This window comes from Echeneis naucrates, chromosome 9 (assembly GCF_900963305.1).
Source record: "Echeneis naucrates chromosome 9, fEcheNa1.1, whole genome shotgun sequence".
NCBI classification, from domain to species: domain Eukaryota; kingdom Metazoa; phylum Chordata; class Actinopteri; order Carangiformes; family Echeneidae; genus Echeneis; species Echeneis naucrates.
The window spans coordinates 3,893,041-3,911,752 of NC_042519.1; the positions used below are offsets into that span (position 1 = coordinate 3,893,041).

An 18,712-nucleotide genomic window follows, 5' to 3' on the forward strand; every position below is an offset into this window, starting at 1 on the left:
GATCTAGATACATAGAGTATGATACAATTCAGGACTGATACATTTTTAAATAGATTTATTCAATTCACTAGGATTTGATTTTATACGATTCGATTTGATATGATTTGGTGGGATATGATACAATCTGATACAGTTTATGAAAAAAATAATTATATTAAATTAAATTAAAAAAATAATTAATAACTATTTACATCAAATGCTGGTCAATTATCAATTAGTATATAATAAACATTTATTATTATATAACATTTATTTAATAAAAAGTGATTATCTTAATAATTGTGTGGATAAACCTAAAAAAAAAAAACTTCAAGGTTAAAGGATGTCATTCATACTGAAAACACTCACAATAGAAGCAGCGTAACTGAACATTCACAGATTTTCTTTTTATTTTGTTGCAGTGTCTGTGTACAAATAAAATCATCTTCCACTTGGATGACGACTGTTTGCATTCAGTGTGTAACACTGAGAATGCTCTTCATATGATGGCATCATCAGCCATCAGAGTCAGGTCCCAGATTAGGGTGTTTGTAGCACCCAATTTCAGTACACCCAGTCTCAGGTCTAGTTGGTAATGACCGTTATTGTTTATAACAACAAGGCAAGCAACGCACACACTGCAGGGGAGAGTCAGATGAGTGTATCCAGTGGGGCCATGAATCTGGGGGACTGGAGTCCCTACAACACAGTGCAACAAGTGTGATAAACACTCAGAGCATGCCATGTATCCCCTGGGGCAGGCAGCTGGGAATCAGGAGGGGCTGAGGCAATGTTCATGGTCGAGGACAGAAACCAGGCAGGGTTAACAGGGATCAAGCAGAGGATACGGGTCTAGATCAGGCGAGGTTGGTAACAGTCAAAAAATCTGGGAAACAAGGCTGGAGAGTCATGCATACTGGAGCAAAGAAGGGAGGCTCAAGCTCGGGCCAATGTGCACTGACAGTGCTGGATAAAGGCCTGGATTGAGGGACAGGAAGCCTCTCACTGGAACCAATAGGCGCACTGAAACAATGAGAGGCCCATGGCAGAACAGGTGAGGGTGTTGTGGGTGTACTCCATCCACAGGAGCTGTGTTGATTAGGACAAGAGGTTCAGAGAGATCAGGCATTGAGGGCAGGTTAAATTTCTTGATTCATACACTCAGTCAGTCCATTGGACTGGGTGTGGAACCCAGAACTAATGGAGGCACTTAACAGCTAACAGAATTCCTTCCAGAAGATTGAGGTAAACTGGGGACCTCTATCTGAGACCACATCAACATCCAACCTCAGAAACATGTAAGCAGACCAGCCAAGCAGTTTCCTTTATTCACGGGAACTTGGGTCGGGTCATGAAATGGGCTATCTTGCTAAACCGGTCAACGAGGGGTCAGGATAACAGTGTTGCCAAGAAATGATTGGAAGAGGGTAACGGTTCTTGACAGAGGAGTTCCAACTCAGATGAGCTCCAGTTGACCAGACAATGTAGGAAAAGCCAGGGAAAGTCCAGGATAAGACATTACTTGGGAGATGGCAGGATGTGGAACGACATGATCTGGTGCATGATCATTCCCAGAAGACGACTGTCGAGAGTGCTCTGAGGGACAGGACTAGGAAGAGGCACACAGCTGGACCTCAGCTGATGAGCCAGTTCCTCATCCATTATGTTAGCATTAGCTCTCATGACGGTGGAGAGGATGTGGGATCCCTCCTGGAGAAGAATCTGGATGTGCCATAGGGGCCTCTGGATAGGGGACCCCTGATTTGGGGAGTAGGAGCCCAAATGGCCATCACAATACATGCAGAGGTTTGCACTCTGGTGTTGCTCATGATCCACTGGGGTGAGGCTGTCGTGTCCAACCTGTATCGGCTCCAGAATCAGATGGTGCCGTGGTTTAAGAGAGATGATGGGACCGGTGCCGGGGGGTTCTCTCCGTGAATGTGGTCAGCTGCTCTCCACCTCGTCTCCCTTGTTCATGCCTGAATGCAGAGGTCAATCCAGGTGGCCAACTCGATCAAGCTGGGAGGTCATAGGAGACTTAATAATCTTTAATACCATCTGCCAAACTGGAAAACAGCATTGCAAAGGGCGGCAGAGTTTCAGTCACTCTAGCAAGGTTTTGCATGCAGAACAAACAGAATGGAGCAGTTTGCGATGAAGCGATTGCAACCCTCTGCATCCCCGGAATAATGTTCTAGAGTTCCTACCTGAGGGTCAGGCACAGGTGGGTCTGGAAATGGTGGATATGAAGTTGGATCCGCCATAGATAGCTGGTTCAGGGCTGCCGCCATGTGCTAGTCCTGGGTCGCTACAGTGGTTAGGGCTTGCTGCTGAGCTGCTGCTGCCTACCGTACCTATGAAGACACTGAAGCCAGGTGTCTTCCTGCAGGAGCTTCTCGATCCTTTCAAAGTGACTGATGGGTGCTTGGTCCATGACTGGCCAGATTGTACTGAATACAGGAAAAATAGGATGAGCAGAAGAGCAGGAGAAGTTTGTATTGTGTTCCACACTACTAACACACAACAAAGGGTTAGGGTTAAATCTCTCTTTTTTTCACAAAAAAAAGGAATAAGGGCCTGGTGGCCAGTAGAGCTCTATGTATAGCAATGCCTCTGTTCACGATTGTATTGCTAATTTATTCATTTACCAGATGTGAAGGAAAAATTGTATTCAGACTTGTGTTTCTATCTGGCAAGCTAGTATAAAGTTCTGCACTTAGTTCCAGCTCACAAAGGAAACAGCTGGAACATGTTAACAAGCTAGCTGCCAACCTTGTCTTATACCACCTGGTCGCCCAAAAAAAGCAAATGTGCCATCTAATGATGGAAGTTGAGAGTGAACCAAAGCAGCTAAACGTTTGTTTTGCTACATAGCCAACATTATCATCAATAGCTGACAATTTGAATTACTTTGGGCTCAGCATCCAACTTTATTCATTTATACAGCTGTCTCCATGCCTAGGCCAACTACTGGATGTGTTGGCCTTTTTTCTTTTACTGAAGTTAGCCTGCTAATCAGCCAGCCCCAACTCAACACATGTCGATGGTAACTTGCTGTGGCTTCCAGTCTCCGCTTATCTCTTCTTGACATTTGAATGCTCAATTGACCAAAGCCCTTGTCAAGTGGCAACCAACACAATTTTCTCCTTGGAATAAACCAAATTTAGCAGCATCAGGCTGCCACCACCTGGGCCAGGTTTTACCTATCTCTTCACCTGCCTCTGCCCTACTCACCAGCTCCATAACCATCACCTGGGTCTAATTATTACCTGCCTGCCCAGCAATAAAAATGCCATCACTCTACACACAGGAGTCTGGAGATCTCTGCTGGACTCGTCCTGGGACAGAGATATCGGTGCCAACTTCGTCTGGCTCTGCCCTAGGAAACGCTCCTGCCTTCTGAACCTGACCTCAATCTTTGCCTGTCTTTTGCCAGTCAGCATCACCACCACTTCTGATCTTCTGTCGGAGAAGATCTGGACTTCGATGTGGCAAATAGTGAAAGGTTGTATTGTTTTTACCTGCTTGCAAACTGTCTCAAGTGAGTAGAAACCCTATTCCTATTTATCTGTGCGACCAGTTAGAGACTCCAAATTTGTCCTGTATGTTTTCCTGTGCCGCCATCTTGCCTGACTGGTGTTTCAGTGAAGAGTCTAAACAAGTCCTTCCTAATTCAGTGTCATGCTGCAGTTGGGGCCAGCTTTACCCATTTAAAAAAAGTGCATTCTGGCCATGTGAATTATAAAGTTCACATGGCCATAAAGGTCTTCCAACCCAGACATTAAATCTTGGGGATTTTTGCAAATCAGGCTGATGTATGGAAAAGCAATTAGGGTAACTTCAATACTCTATCTTCTTCATCATAAATGATGAACAAAGCCCTCATTGTTGTCTTATCAATCATGTCTTCTTTTATTTCTCCATCTTGAAGCAAAAATTCTTCAGGGAATGAAGCAAATGAAGCATGATGTAAAAGTAGTGAGCACTTAGCTGAATTAGTTGAATTTAAGCTGCAAGCGTCTTACACCTGTGCAAGTTAGAACCTGCTGAACGTGTCCACCCAGTTGTGGACTGCACAACTAAGGTTTTGTTGCCATTGGAGGTACCATCGCCACGGCAGAGATGTTTTTGGGGGTAAATCAGTCACCCAGGAACTTAATTTTTACTCTTGTTCTAGCCAGTAGAAAGAAACTGGGTTACTTGAAATGTGCCCTGGGGAAAGATCTTTCTGTTGGATTGCAGTTATATAAAAATCATAAATAGCCCCCTAAAGGTTTGTTTGTACTACCAGATTTTTTTTTTTTTCTGGAAGCAGCCATTGTATCTGGCTTACAGCCATTGGATGTAGGTGAAATACACCCAGTTTGTCAGCTGAATTCATATTCACGGTCAGTCGCTTCAATCTTTAAATACAGTCAGTATAAAATTTGTGTTGTTCAGTCTGGACACGCTTTCAAAATATACTTTTTGGCATCTCACAGTGAAACCAGACACTGCTGTCTGTCTGGACTGGACGGAAAACAGGAAGACTGTAATCTAAAAAAGCCATTTGAGGTACAGTAGAGGAAACACTGTCCTTACCAAAATGAATGAAGTGTTATGGCACCCTTTCTGCTGCCCATGATGCACTGGATCACTTCCTGCAGGTGCTGGCAGTTAAGGAGGGTCATTGGGGTCAAAGTGCTGAGCTGACACCTGGTTAGACCTCTACTGAGGTTACAAACGCCAGCCTGGACTCATGGCCTCGCACTCTTATCAAGGGTCCACGCCGCCACAGGCTCTGGGTTTGTTTTGGCTTTTTCTTTTGCATGCAACAGCGGCACACACACACGTTTCACCAAACTGCTTCACTTATCTGTGCACGACATTCACTACTGCTGGCACTCCTATCCACACTTCATGCTTCTTTTAACAGTATCTTGTTTAATTCATAATGCATTTTTGTTGCTGGCACTAAAATTGTGGCATACCTTTAGCCAGTTTGTGACAAGTCATTCAATGCCTTTTATTTGTCCCCCTTTGGGGCAGTTAGTTTCACAGCAGTCAGAGCACACTAAAGTACAAAGAAATACACAAGTTATACACATAACATAGAAACAAACAGATAGACAAATTATGCACATAGCACAAAAAAATAACATGATACCCAACTTAATAAATGATGGGTAAACTGCCTTTTTCTCCTGGTGTTTCACAGAGAGCTAGCAGAAGGGACAAAGGAGTGTTTGTACCAGTTCGTTTTGGCAAGTGGGAGCCTGAGCAGTGAGCCTGATGGTAAAAACTGAAAGTGACAAGAAAACCCCAGAGTTAAATCCCAGAGTCAGAGGGGAGTTCGCCTCACTCCAATTGGCTGTGGTATAGAAACCAGGGGTGCCAGGTCTGTGAGGCAAAATCAGGCCCAAACCTGTCCAATTTTGTACAGAAACAGCTAAAAGACCAGCCCAATAACAGAACTTAAAATATGCTCATAAAAAACATGTATGCTATAATGACCAACAGCACTGCTATCCGGTGAGGATATAGCAATTTTGACGAGTACGAGTACCTAAGAGTCAATATCCTGCTGGGCTGAGGGGAAAACCTCCTCAGGCCGTCCCGTGATAGGACAGAGAGCAACGCGTCATATTCCGAAAGCCACGCCCACCTCAGAGGAAAACAATCGGTCGCACAAATGAAAAAACTCTGTCCAGTAGTTAGCTTAACACATTATGTCAACATGTCAGGTGAGTATGTTACACACTAGCTGTACCGGAGAAAAAACGGTACAATGAAAAACTCACACCTGTTGGTCGTTCTCATTGTCCCTTCTGTTTGCCTTCATTTTTATGAAGAAATGATCCCACTGAGTGATATTTCCAACTAACTGATGAAATCCCCCGGTAAGATCATCATTTAACCTGATAGCGATAAAAAGTTAGGCTACATCCACACTACTACATCATCATTTTGAAACAGATTTTTATAACACAAACATTTCAAATCTGCCCCACTTTATGGGCTTATGGGGTAACAGAAGCGGTGCTGCATGCTGCCCGCATCATGTTTCTCATTCTCTGTGTTTCTTCACCAAGTCAGATTTTTTTTCCGGTCAGCTGTTCTTCTTACCTTGGTGTAATACTAATTAAGCTGTAAATAAAAATATATCAAGGCTTACAATAAAAATAGCAACGTCTGACCAATCCATATCAATTTCTGGCTTAAAAATACAACTTTAATATAAGCCACGCCTATTTCTGGTTCAAGTCCCACCCCCTCAGAGTACGATACAGATAATGTAGATGCTTGAACAGATACGTATAGTGGTGTAGTCGCTCATCCCTAATTGCTATCATAGCAAATTGTACTAAAAACAAATACAAAAACAAAAATACACGCCCGCATATGACCCGGAAACATAAAAGTGGTAGAAGATGAATGAATGAATGAAATAAAATATAATATGGAATAACTAACTTGAGCTCAAGAGACTCGAAATATTTTATTCAAATACATAAATTCATTTTTAAACAGGATAATTCATTGCTATGCCTTATTTCAACTTAATCAAATAATCCTGTTAATGTAGAGCATTTTAATGATTTCCTCACAATAGTTTTGTATAAATTAGTTGTGTATCTCTTGTCTACTAAATGAAAATCAGCCCCAGTCTTTTACCATTCTTTAACTCTGTTTTTTACATTCCCATTATTTTGGTTATTTTCTCCTGTGCTTTGCTCACTTACTAGGCATCATTTCATTTCTTATTCATAAAATCTGCATGCAATAGGTCTGTGCAACCTGTGGACAATTTTTTTTTTTTTTACCCACAGCAATGCTTAAAGAACAGTCCAATATTATCAGAAAACCACAGACCAGCATGTGTTGTAGCCCTGTACTGCACAGTATGCATGCACGTTTGTGTGCATGTATGTGTATATATGTGTCTGTGTTTGTTGTCCCTCCCACAGTTTTTCAAGCTGATTGGTGTGGCGTCATGACCGGTTCCACGTGCCAATCCAGGAGCAGCAAATGGCAGCACTGGGCACATAAAATCATGGTGTACCAGTCAGTTTGGGCGACTGGATCTGAGCAACCCGTCTGCTTTGTTGTGTGCAGAAAATAGTTATATGTGATCCCTTGGTTTAATTTGGGGGGGTTTCTTTATTTTAGCTTACTGATCTCTCATTTAACTATCCATTTGCGGGAGAGTTGGGAATTTTCTCCCCAGGTGTATTTTTGTCGTTAGACGAGGTCTACATGATGTGCTAGAATTTGTTATTTTTTTGTGTTGCCTCTTTTGTTTAGTTTTATTTATTATTTTGAGCAGCATCAGTCAGTCCTTTTCCTCCTTCTGTTATATGTTAGTTTTTTTTTTTTTCAACCAAGACAATCTAGTCTTATGCTGCTTCCCTTTTTACCTGAGCAAGTAGGGGCATAGTGGCGTGCGTTTCACTTCACTGTCTCTCCTTATCCTTGTGCATCCTTTCTAAAAGAAAAAACACAAGTTTTGATCAAAAGCAGCTAGGAGGGATGAGGTGAACTGTCCTACCTTATCATGAGAAAACATCTACATCTGTTATTTCAATGTTTTAATTTTTCAAGTTTCAAAATATAGTAATGCAAGAAATACTTTATCCATTAATGGGGAAAAAACAAAACTAAATAAATTCCAATCTCATCTTTTTTTTAATCATTTTGGAACTCTTCTCGTCCAGGGAGATTGATCAGAGGGGTTATTTTAAGGTCAGCATCAGTTCAAGAAGCCATTGAGTCTGCCTTTCTTCGTCCTAGTCCCTCTTCACCCACTTTGCCTGGCAGATGAATAGTTTCTTGCCTCCCATGGTTTTTTCCTCGCCCAGTCTATCTCAGGAGGCAAATGGTGTTTTTCTTGATTTCACTAGTCTCTCTCTCTCACATACATACACACATACACACACACAAACATAAAGCGAGAGAAAGACAGAGAGAGAGAGAGAGAGCTGGCATGCTGACAAAACAGTTAAGGCCAAAGCTTTCTCCAAACACAGCACTCATCTGCTGTCATAACCCCATTCTCACAGCTCCACTCTCTCAACACACACACACACACAAGTATAAACAAAACCGCACTCTCTCTCTCACTCACGCACACGTACAAGTGCCAAAATATGAGGATAATAACAACAGGCTCGAGGAGGAAACAGGCGTATTTAGGTATCGATGGACAGTTCTTTGAGTTCATCATGGGTTGATTTGTAATATAAGTTTAAATTTGGATTATTTCATTTGAAACATCAGTGGCAGGGTGGGTAGCGTGTATACCTCATAAACAGGAGGCTACAAGGTCCTTGTTGGCGCTGGTTTGGTTCCAGCCAGTGCCATTTGCCTCATGTCACCCACTTTTCAAACTGTCTTATCCAATATAGCCAGATTTTTTTTTAATGACTTCATTTAATTATGTGTAACTGACAGTGTTCAGGCAGATGAGGGGCATATTAAGTGCTCCACAAACTCCCCACCTGTTTGCTCCTTTTTGGATTAGCTGGGAATTAGTCAGGCACTGGCGAGCAGTCCACTCTAATTTTCAAGACCACTTGTTGGAAACCCAGGGTGTACTGCCAAAAGGCGATGTCCACGTTTATGTACTGTCTATGCTTCTGACACCTGTGCCTGCAGGAAAACACCAATAGATCTTTTTGGACTGCACAGACATGTTGACTCTGGATGATGTGTGAAATATCTGTTTTGGTGTTTCTTACGACATATACACACACTTGGACGCCAGCCCCTCATCCAGACCTAAAGAGAAATTATGGAAATCGTCCTCACCAGCACCATCACAGTTAGGTACGGCGACACCACCCTGGCCGACAGGAGGTCACTACAGCAGGTCATCAGAACTGCAGAGAAGATAATTGGCTCCAATCTCCCTCCCATGGACGCCATCTACACTGAGAGCTGTCGACGAAAGGTACAGAGCATCCTCGGAGACAAGCACCACCCAGCTCATGGTCTGTTTTGGTGGCTGGACTCGGGCTACCACCCGAGACCCTGCAGCCCAGTCAACATCAGCACTCACAGGTCTATCTTCCATAAAAGCTTCTTCCTAGCCACATTTAATGGCACAGGACATTAAGGAGGGAAAAGACCAGTATACACCATAAGTCACTCCACACTACAGATAAACTATAAACGCGCATTATTTCCCCATCCTATGCGGACAACATGGCCCACATCATGTTTTTAATTAACTTTGTAGTCGCTTTTGTGCGTTACCTTTGAAATCTTTTTGAGTTTGATTTAAATATGTTCGACTCAGGGAAACATACGAGAATTCCAGTGTACTCGTACTGTTATGCACCTTAACAAATGGCAATAAATTCTATTCTGTTGTCTTCGTTCTCTCATTGCCATTTGTTGCTGAATTCCCCTTTAAACAGTCAGGTGGCACACAGAGGTATGACTGTGAATTTGAAAAGTCTTCCAGTGCTCCTATAATGTTACTGTTTAATGAAAAAGACCCGGTTTTACTGTCTGACTGGTTGTGATTGATTGCCTGTCAGGGAAGGTATTCTGTGTCTTAGTGTAATGCCACCAGACAAGGCCATGACATGAACATGATGGATCCCACACTCATTTAATTGCTGTTTTACAGTTCAGTGACAGCTATCAGCTAAATAAGCTGTCACACATGTAACAACTGACTCAATTATTTTACTGAGGCATAGAACAGCTTTTTTTTTCTTCCCGTTCTTGGTTTCTGTAAAGTGTTGTGATTTTTGTGTTCATAGACGAGGCCGTCTATCACTGCAGCTAAATAGAGAAGTTAAAAACCTCAAACAATGCCCAGCACTCACTCACTCACTCACCTTCATCCGCTTTTATCTGTATCCTGGTTGCGGGGCTGCTGGAGCCAATCCCAGCTCACATTGGGCGAGGAGCGGGGTACAACAAGACACGGGGAGAAAATGCAAACTCCGCACAGAAAGGACCCAGGCCAGGAACCGAATCCGCGACCTTTTTATTGTGGGGTGACAACGCTAACCACTACGCCGCCGATATAAAAAAAAAAAGGTTCATTAGAATTAGTTGAAAAAATTTTATTAGAATACAGAATAGAGGAGACAGTTGTGATCACAAATGAAGAAAAAACATGTATATATATGTATTTATATAAATACACACAGATTGAACAAACACAATTTATATACAGGTTTGGAACATGATGTGGTTGATGCTTCTTGTTTCTTGTTTCAAGGGGCAAAATTTTGTTGTAATAGGAAAAAATGTCATTACTCCGGGAAACACTTTTAAAATTAGTTGTCATGTGGTAAAAACAAATGTTTAAATGATACAGAAAAATGCAACAAATACAGTTTGTCATGTCCTGAAACTCAGTATTGTCAGTATTTATTAGTCATTTCCTGTTTTATTTTGAAATTCTCCTCCCATACTCTTCTTGTGTTTCAGTTTGCTTGCCCTTCCCCTTGTGCCACTGTGGTTGTCTTTCCCTGCCCTGATACTGTAGTGTTCACCTTTTCCCAGTTACCGTGTGTATACATAGTCAGCATTTCCGTTTGTCCTGTTCCAGTTTGTCGAGTCTTGCGCTGTAGAACTAAGCCATCTCCCAGTTCAGTTGATGCCCTTTGCCTTGTCTCGTTTCCTGAGTTATGTTGATACTTGGATCTTTTGTGTCAGGTTTAGCCTCGTGATTTGTGTTGATACTTTGTCTAGGTATTTCCAAGCATTGTCTTGTGCCTTTTGTTTATATTTCTATTGTAATTTCCAAGTATTTGCTCGTATCTTTTTTTGCTACTTTTGCTATTCATTTTGTACCAGTTTGTTTCCACAAAGAGTGATTTGGAGTTGAACTTTACAAATAAACATTTATTAATTTGCTGCTTTGTCTTGCAGGTCATGCATTTGGGTCCAGATTCATACAGTTCTGTCGCAGTCAAAGACAATCTATAAACAGTCAGAGAGAGAGTGAGAACGTTTTTTTTTTTTGTTTTTTGTTTTTAACCTGACCTGGGGCAGGCAGTATGAATGCAAAAACAACAACAACAATGTCAAGAGAAACAGTGAGAGCATTGGTCACAGGATTTCCATGGCAAACGCATGTGTGTGTATGTGTAAGCGACGCTTTGTCATTGGATGCAGTGGGTAGCTAACTGTAGCTGACGTGGGGGGCTGGAATAACATGCTCCCAGTCCAGGACTACAAGTAGGTCAGGACCAAGCCACCAGAGCACCAAGGAACCCCCAGAGCACAGGATGTCCCTAAGGGTTGGCCACAGAGCCAACCGTGCAAGGACCCAGAAGAGGGAGAGAGATTTGGCAGTAGCATAATCATTAACACTATCAGTTGCTAGATAACAAACAGCATTAGAAATATGAGCTCTGCTCACTTTCAGCATGTTTGAATTGTATTGTAAGAAAGATTTGGAACAGTACAAACCTGTCCTATGACTTGAAAAATTGAAGCAGAGAGTAATAAAAAGAAACTTCATACAGGCCATGATGCTGAAAATGTACCTGTACTGTGATTAGTCATCCCTGTTCAACAGAAACAGAAGAGTCAGATTGTCATAAGAGTCATCAGTAACTGTCACCTCTTTGCTGCTGGCTTAATTAACTGTCTTGCTCGTTAGCATAGCTGCCCTCTTTTCTCTTTCTCCCCTTCCACTTACCTTCTGAACTGCAAGGGAGTGTCTGATTACTCTGCAGGCTGCAGTTGTAGCCAATTACTGACTCCAAATGAAATAACATTAATCAGATCTTCCGATGCTGTTAAACTCAGCAGTATAGGATTGCAGATAGACGCAAAACTGATATGGTACTATTACTGGCAGTTGTGCAGGCATTTAGCAGCTAGCATTCGTAATTTGGAGATCTAGAAACCATTAGCATGACATGGATACAGGAGTGCAGACCTTTTTCTCACTCTGCACTCATTATTTAAAGGCTCATCCTTGTGTTTCTTCCTCTGTTCTGTTTACTCTGCAGTCAAACAAGTGAAACGCAGAGAAGGATAAAGTGGAGGACGGAAGGGTATAAATGGGATGAGTGAGAGCAAGGAGAAGAGGTTAACCAGTAGGAAACTGAGAGAAACCAAGTGGAACAGCAAGGGGCCTCTCAGGGCCTTTAGAAAGTAAAAGGAAGATAAACGAAGAGTGGTTTTCTACCAGTGTGGCTGATGTGAGTCTTTCTAGACAAGAGAACGCCCAGAACTAAATCCTGCCGTTCCCACTGTGGCCTCCCAGAGAGTGGCACTGGATCTGGTAAAGGAGGAGCATGCACACATACTATATACACTCACAGAACCATGACCCAGCAGACTTGTGTCTTCCCACCTCACTGGCTTCTCAGGGCTTGGCCAGTACTATCAAGCCACAGTCAGAGCCAGCCAAAGGACACCACTGCATAATGGCCTCATTAGAACAAATGATTAAAGCCCAACTAAAATGTGTTAAATGCCTGTGTCACTGAAGTGGCCTTTAAATGGGCATAAATAAACAAGAGTTATGCTGAAGGTTTGGGTGTGCACCCTGGCAGCATAATAAATTACAGGGTAATGATATTAAAAGCACAGAGTCGTTAAGATGCCAAGCAGAGACGCTATAAATCCAGACGCAAGCTCCCAGTGGCTGTCCCCATGCTGAGTAATTAAAGCAGATTTATGAGGCGCATTACATCAGTGCTAGATAGTTCATATATCGGCCTTCTTTATTGGACAGCCTGACAGGCGCCAAAAAATATTGTTTCGAGTTCCCTGGCCCCTCGCAGCTGAGAGGCCTCTCCTAGCACTCCATCTTTTGTTGTGTCGGGGCTTCATGGCCATGATGGATGGACCGATCCACTCCTCCATTGCTCCCCGTGCTTGTTCAGACCCCCGCCCTCCTTCCTCAACGGGAGACTTGTGACAGTACCAAAAACATTTATCTTTTTTTGTTTTCACACCCTTCCTCTTTTCTTCCTCTCACCACGATAAAAAACAAAGACTCGAGACAGTGTAATGCCTACATTGGACAGCAGGAGAGATGGGAACAAAAAGACAGAGGAATAATATATATTATCAGGGACTGGGATTGGGATTACTGGGGAATTAAGATCCATACATGGCTGTACGTAATTCCCCAATAATGCAAACCGTATAAAGCTCTTGCTACTATTCTACTATTACAGTACAGGTCTGTTTGCAGCAAGAAAACTTTATGAATTTGGCTTTTCAGCTCTGAAAGAGACCCTGTGTTGCTTTATCATTCTCTCAGGATCACATATGGCAGGATTTTCTAGATTTCTTTACAAGGGGATCCCTGCACTTGCACCACTTAAACTTGAGTACTTCTAATGTCCAAGAAGAAGTGTTACCATTTATAGAAGAAAGCTTTCACCAAATTCTGGGCGATGATTTCCAAGTTCAACGGAGAACCAACATAGCAGTGAAGTGCACAAAGGTTTACACAAATATCTGAAAAATCAAACATCAAAAACCAACATAGGAGCTAGCTGTTATTCTAGCTGAAATTACAGCTACATAATGAATACAAGACATCAGATTACTCGTTGTTATTGTTTAATTATGAAGAACTGTCATACAAGAAAAACAACGTAATTAAAAAGGTGGATGTTCTCCTTCTCCCCTCCGGATCGCCTCGTCATAACAACATCGTATTCTTTGTTGTGATATATTGTGAGATGTTTGATGAGGTTTGTGGATTCATTATACTTAACTGTCTCTTCACATACATCACACGCAGCATCATTGTGGAGCTGAAATGGCTCCATACATGACTGCGTTGGGCGTTCTGCCATCATCGATGACCTTAGCACTGAGAGTGAGAGGGCAGTCCGCTGTACTGCAACACCTTCTACACTCACATACACGCATGTGGCGGAAGAACAAGTAGTTCCTACCAACTGGATGTAATTTAGTCGAGATCCCAATAGTATAGTTCTTGTTCGCGATAAACCGCACATTTAGGCCCAACTTACAAAAGGGAATATAAGAGAATCGATGCTACAACATAAACGTCGTATTGGAAGTGTTGTTACTTCAGTATCAATCCGCACACCACTAGTCAAAACCTATAATTCAGGAAAAGAGCACTGCGGTCAACAAACATTTATTCCTTTGATGAGTGCGCTCCGTGGAGATATTGGAAATAAACAAACAACAACAACGACAACAAAAAAAAAAAAGTTATAAATACCAAAATCTTCTACAGCAAAAAGCGATAGTCAAATGTTATAACCATTATAAACAATTCCCACTGCAGCCAAAGTGCAACTTTTTGAATGGAACTTTTTGAATGGAACTCTGTATCCATAACTGTTATCCTGCTCTGCTCATGAACATTAACCACGTACATGTACTTTCATATGTATGCTGTACATGGTATAAAGGTTCAGTTATAATCTGATTCAGTCAATCAAATCACTCTGCTCCTAAACTGCTGATGAACCTTAAATCCCCCCACAGGAAATACACTCCAAGAGCCAGACAACTTAATAGGTTTGGCTGCATGTAATTTTAATAGCTCCTGTAATTAGGTTGCTTATTTTAAGCCATCTAGCCATAAATCACATGAAACAGAATTACATGCACATTTCCTGTCATTACAAAATATTTTTCCAGTGCTACAAGTTTGCCACTGTGAGTCATGTGCAGGAACCTGGAGCTGCGCTAAAAGGCAGAGAAACGAAAAGCAAGAAGGGGGAAATCATATTAACAACATCTGACACCTTTATTATCATTATTAATTTGTGTTTTCTAAGCAACACATTGAAGTCAATATGAAGGAGTGAAACAAATCATGCTAACCATTTGATTCAATCTGCCAGCTAACTGTGGACATGGTAGGCTGGCAGTTTGATGTGATTTCTAATTATAAGGACATGAACTGACTCACCATTTGTCTTTTCCCATCTGCAGTGCGAAGGCAATTTCTCCCTTTCCTTTTCTCTATGTTCTTTTTCCACAGGGCTCTATCTTCGCCGTAAACACAGTGTCTAACCTTGTAAGAGTAGATATAGAAATGACTGTTGAAATACCAAAGAACATGAACCAAGTAGTTGACCAAAAGCAAAACCAAAGTACAGTACTTACTGTATACACACACTCCTGCTCTATGTGCGTCCCCAGGTGTAACCCCTGGTGGAGCTTTGCCCCCCCCCCCCCCCCTTCATCAGTGACACTTGTACAACCCTCATCTCTGCGCCCACTAACATCTGTGACTAACTTGATACTCTATAGAGCCAGAAGAGAAAGTAGGTGTGTGAGTGTGTGCATGTGATGTGGGTGGGGCTGTTTGGGGAAACAAGCCAGCGACAATGACTGCCTGCATTCTCCTTTGGAAAAATAGGCCAGTGTTGTATTTGTTTCGAGCAAGCATGGCCCCTGATATTTTGCTCCCACTTATAAGTTAATTTAACAAACACTTGTTCTTTTCAGCAAGGAATATGGAGCAAGTGTGCTAGAACTCCTGTTTAGTTACTTATCACCTCAGTGGGATTGAATATAGAGAGCAAAGCACTCTATATTATGTACTGCACAAGGGTTAACACACATAATCTGGCTTCCTCAAATTATCAACAAATTTAGACCTTTGGGTGATGTTTTAGATATATATATAAAAAAAATCGGATTTAGGTCATTTCTAGTTTCCTAAAATGTCACATTGCTCCCATACTTCTTCTTCATACATTTTGGATAATTGGCCTCATACTGCTGTTACTACACTTTTTAACCTGAGAACCAGAGAAACTATTTAGGAGTGGAGTTCAGGCCTTTTCCAGAGAACAGTAAGAGCTGTGGCTAAACCACCAACTCTAATCAAAGGATGATCTACTCTGCTTTTCCTGGTCTGCAGCAACATAATCAGGTTAGCCCAAAATAAATTTCCACATATAATGCTGTATTAGCATTATTCACCCTCCATGTAGTAGTCTGCTATTGAAAGGAAAATAAAATAAAAAGGTTCAGGAAAAGGATCCATAAGGAGCCATAACTCCATCCTGTACTGTCTTCTGGATGGCTGACTGGGGGATGTTAGTCAAGCTGTCCTCCACCCTCCTGTTTGCTTATGACAGGGAGTTTTAGGCAGCTTCTTTTTAAAAGGCTACTATACCGTTGGTATAGCAAGATGCTTTTGCAGGTCCTTCACTAATCTTGTTGTTGTTGTTGTTGTTGTCGTCTCTGTCTCTGTAACTGGGCAGCGCTGTGGAATAGTGATTAGTGCTGCTGCCCCACAATAAGAAGGTTGTGGGTTCTGTTCCCAGCCTGAGTGTGAGTGGTTGTTGGGCCTGTGATGGACCAGGGTGTACCCTGCCCTTGCCAAATGTGAGCTCCCTCTCTATTTTCTGACAGCACCTGCTCATCATACACCTCAGCTTCCCTAACTGGCACTTGCATTGCATTTTCAGTTCACCTCTTCACTTGGCCTATCTGCACTTGCATAGATAGTACGAAGTGTTGGCCTGTATTTGAAAATAATTTCTTCCAATGCAAAGAATTACCCATCACACTCATATTCACATTCATATTCACACCTTTGCGCAATTTAGATTAACTAAATTAACGTATATATATTAACATATATGTCTTACGACTGTGGGAGGAACCTACAATGAACCCACAAAGACACAGGATGAACACACAAACTCACAAAAGACCCACGGCTTGAATCCAGAACCTTCTTCCTGATAGGTGACAGTACTAACCACTGTACCAAAATAAAGAAATGCGTTGTGACAAATTTCAAACCAAGCTTTAGCTCACGAAGAGCAGAAGTTTCAGATATATATGGTTTCACGGCACTAACAGCAGCATTGTGGGTGTTAAATTGAACATTCTATTTTCCTCTGTGCTGTAGCATTTCCTGTTTAAAAATATTCTTAATCATTCTCACAGTGTTGACTTTGAACTGGACCTGTAGCTAGATGTAAAGGTGAGTTTCCTGCAGTAGGGATATGAATATATCCATGGAAGTATTGTTTGCTCATATACAGAGCCGTGGCGCTTCTCATTCCCTTTGTGTTGGGGTTTATTTTATACATGCCACGCACAGCACAACACAGCACAATTTTGTAGGACAGATGAACCCGGTAGATGTGTGTTTGAGAAGTAGCATGTCTCTGGCTGGGAATGAGAGCAAACAGCGGTGTGCAGTGAAGAGTGGCAGAGCCACTCCATCACCATGATAGGCCTTGTCATCTCCGTCTCTCCTCGAGCCTCTCATATACTTCCTCACTTCCTTGTCTCTCCCTTTCAATCCCACTGGTAAAGATGTGGTGTAAAGTTCACTCCTGCCTAATTTATCAACCACCCTCTCTCCAAAGGCCTGTACAGTCACTCGGTGCACACCCAGTCACAGCACCCTGTCCAAACCCTAACGTCATTTGTTGCCTTTTTTTTTATAGAAAAGAAGCAGCATCAATCAATTAAAGGCTAAATTGCCCTGTGTCCCTAGGACATGCAAAAGAAAATAGTGCTTACATGGAATGGGTTAGTATGTAGGATGTGGTTAGGTATTTGGTGCTGGTGCTCGAAAGTAGTAATTTAAAAAAATGTTGATTGTTAGTTCCTTTTGATGCATTTAGACATGATATTGTAGAATGTTGCTGTTGGCTTTACGGACTGGCTTTAAAGTAGTATGAGTCAATGGACTAACTTAAGAGCAGCTCTAATGATCGGTCTCTTTTAAGCAGAGCTTTTGAGAAGATCCCATTTACACCAGCCTTACTTGTTTGCATTGAACAAAATAGGCGCTTGAACTATGGAGTGGGAAGTGAAGCCATCAAAGTAACTTCAGGTTAAATTCTGAGGTTTCAGTTCTCCAAAGGTGGAACACCTCTTAAAGGGGAATATCACCACAGTAACTTTGGTCCCTCGGGGGAAGCTTTTATATGATAGATATAGATTAATCAGATGGACAGAGATCCATCTCTCAGCTTTTAGAGCCATATGAGTTTGGAGATACTCAGAAGAGTGTTGACGGTCCCAAGACTCTCATTACACTACTTTAGCTCGGGAGTGAACTTGTGTTCTGTAGCTGATGAAGAGACGCAACAATGCAGCTCCATACACATAGTGATACAGATAATGGAGAGGTTTAATGGATTCCCAGAAAACCCTGATATCTTAGGCCATAAAGGAGCTTGCATGATTCAGCAGGAAAGTTAGACATTAGGGTCAGAAATACAATTTCCCTTATTTACTCTGCTATGACTGTAGAGAATCAAAAAATACGCCAAGAATATATACACATATGTAAGCTATAATGTAGATAGATAAAATAAATAGGCGTAATAATATTCAGTACAAAGATAAAGTGTTGGTATCACCCAGTTGCTATTCACCAAGCAACAGGTTTAGTTGGTGATGACCTTTATAGCTTAGAGCAGCAGGATAAGCTACACATGCACGGCTGGAGAGATTCTGTTCAATGTACCAAGCAGGGTCAGGAGTCCCCACAAAGCCACTGGTTCCCTGTTGCTGATGTCATAGTTCCTTTCAGCTGGAGAAGAGGAAAAGAAACATTTATAATCAGGTGTAGCATACTGGGATAAAAACAGTCCCCACCCTGACATCAGAGTGGACCCCCAGGAAGCACTGCAGCTGCTCTTTAAGTTGGGGACAGGCCAGTCTGTGACCGCAGCAACCTTGGATGGTTCCATCTGTAAGCTCCCTTGAGCGACAAAATACCCCAGGAAGGAGACCTTGGATGTGTGGAACTCACACTTGTCTGCCTTCGCATACAGGGGATTCTCAAGGG

General features: G+C 42.1%; 1 long non-coding RNA gene across 1 annotated transcript; it reads right to left on the reverse strand.

Moving 5' to 3' along the window:
- Positions 1-13,574: 13,574 nt before the first annotated feature.
- Positions 13,575-15,112, reverse strand: LOC115049346 (uncharacterized). Its single transcript, XR_003841119.1, has 3 exons — positions 15,046-15,112; positions 14,849-14,953; positions 13,575-14,622 (listed from the first exon to the last, which is right to left on the reverse strand). It is a non-coding gene; the product is annotated as an uncharacterized LOC115049346 (long non-coding RNA).
- Between the last annotated feature and the right edge of the window lie 3,600 nt (positions 15,113-18,712).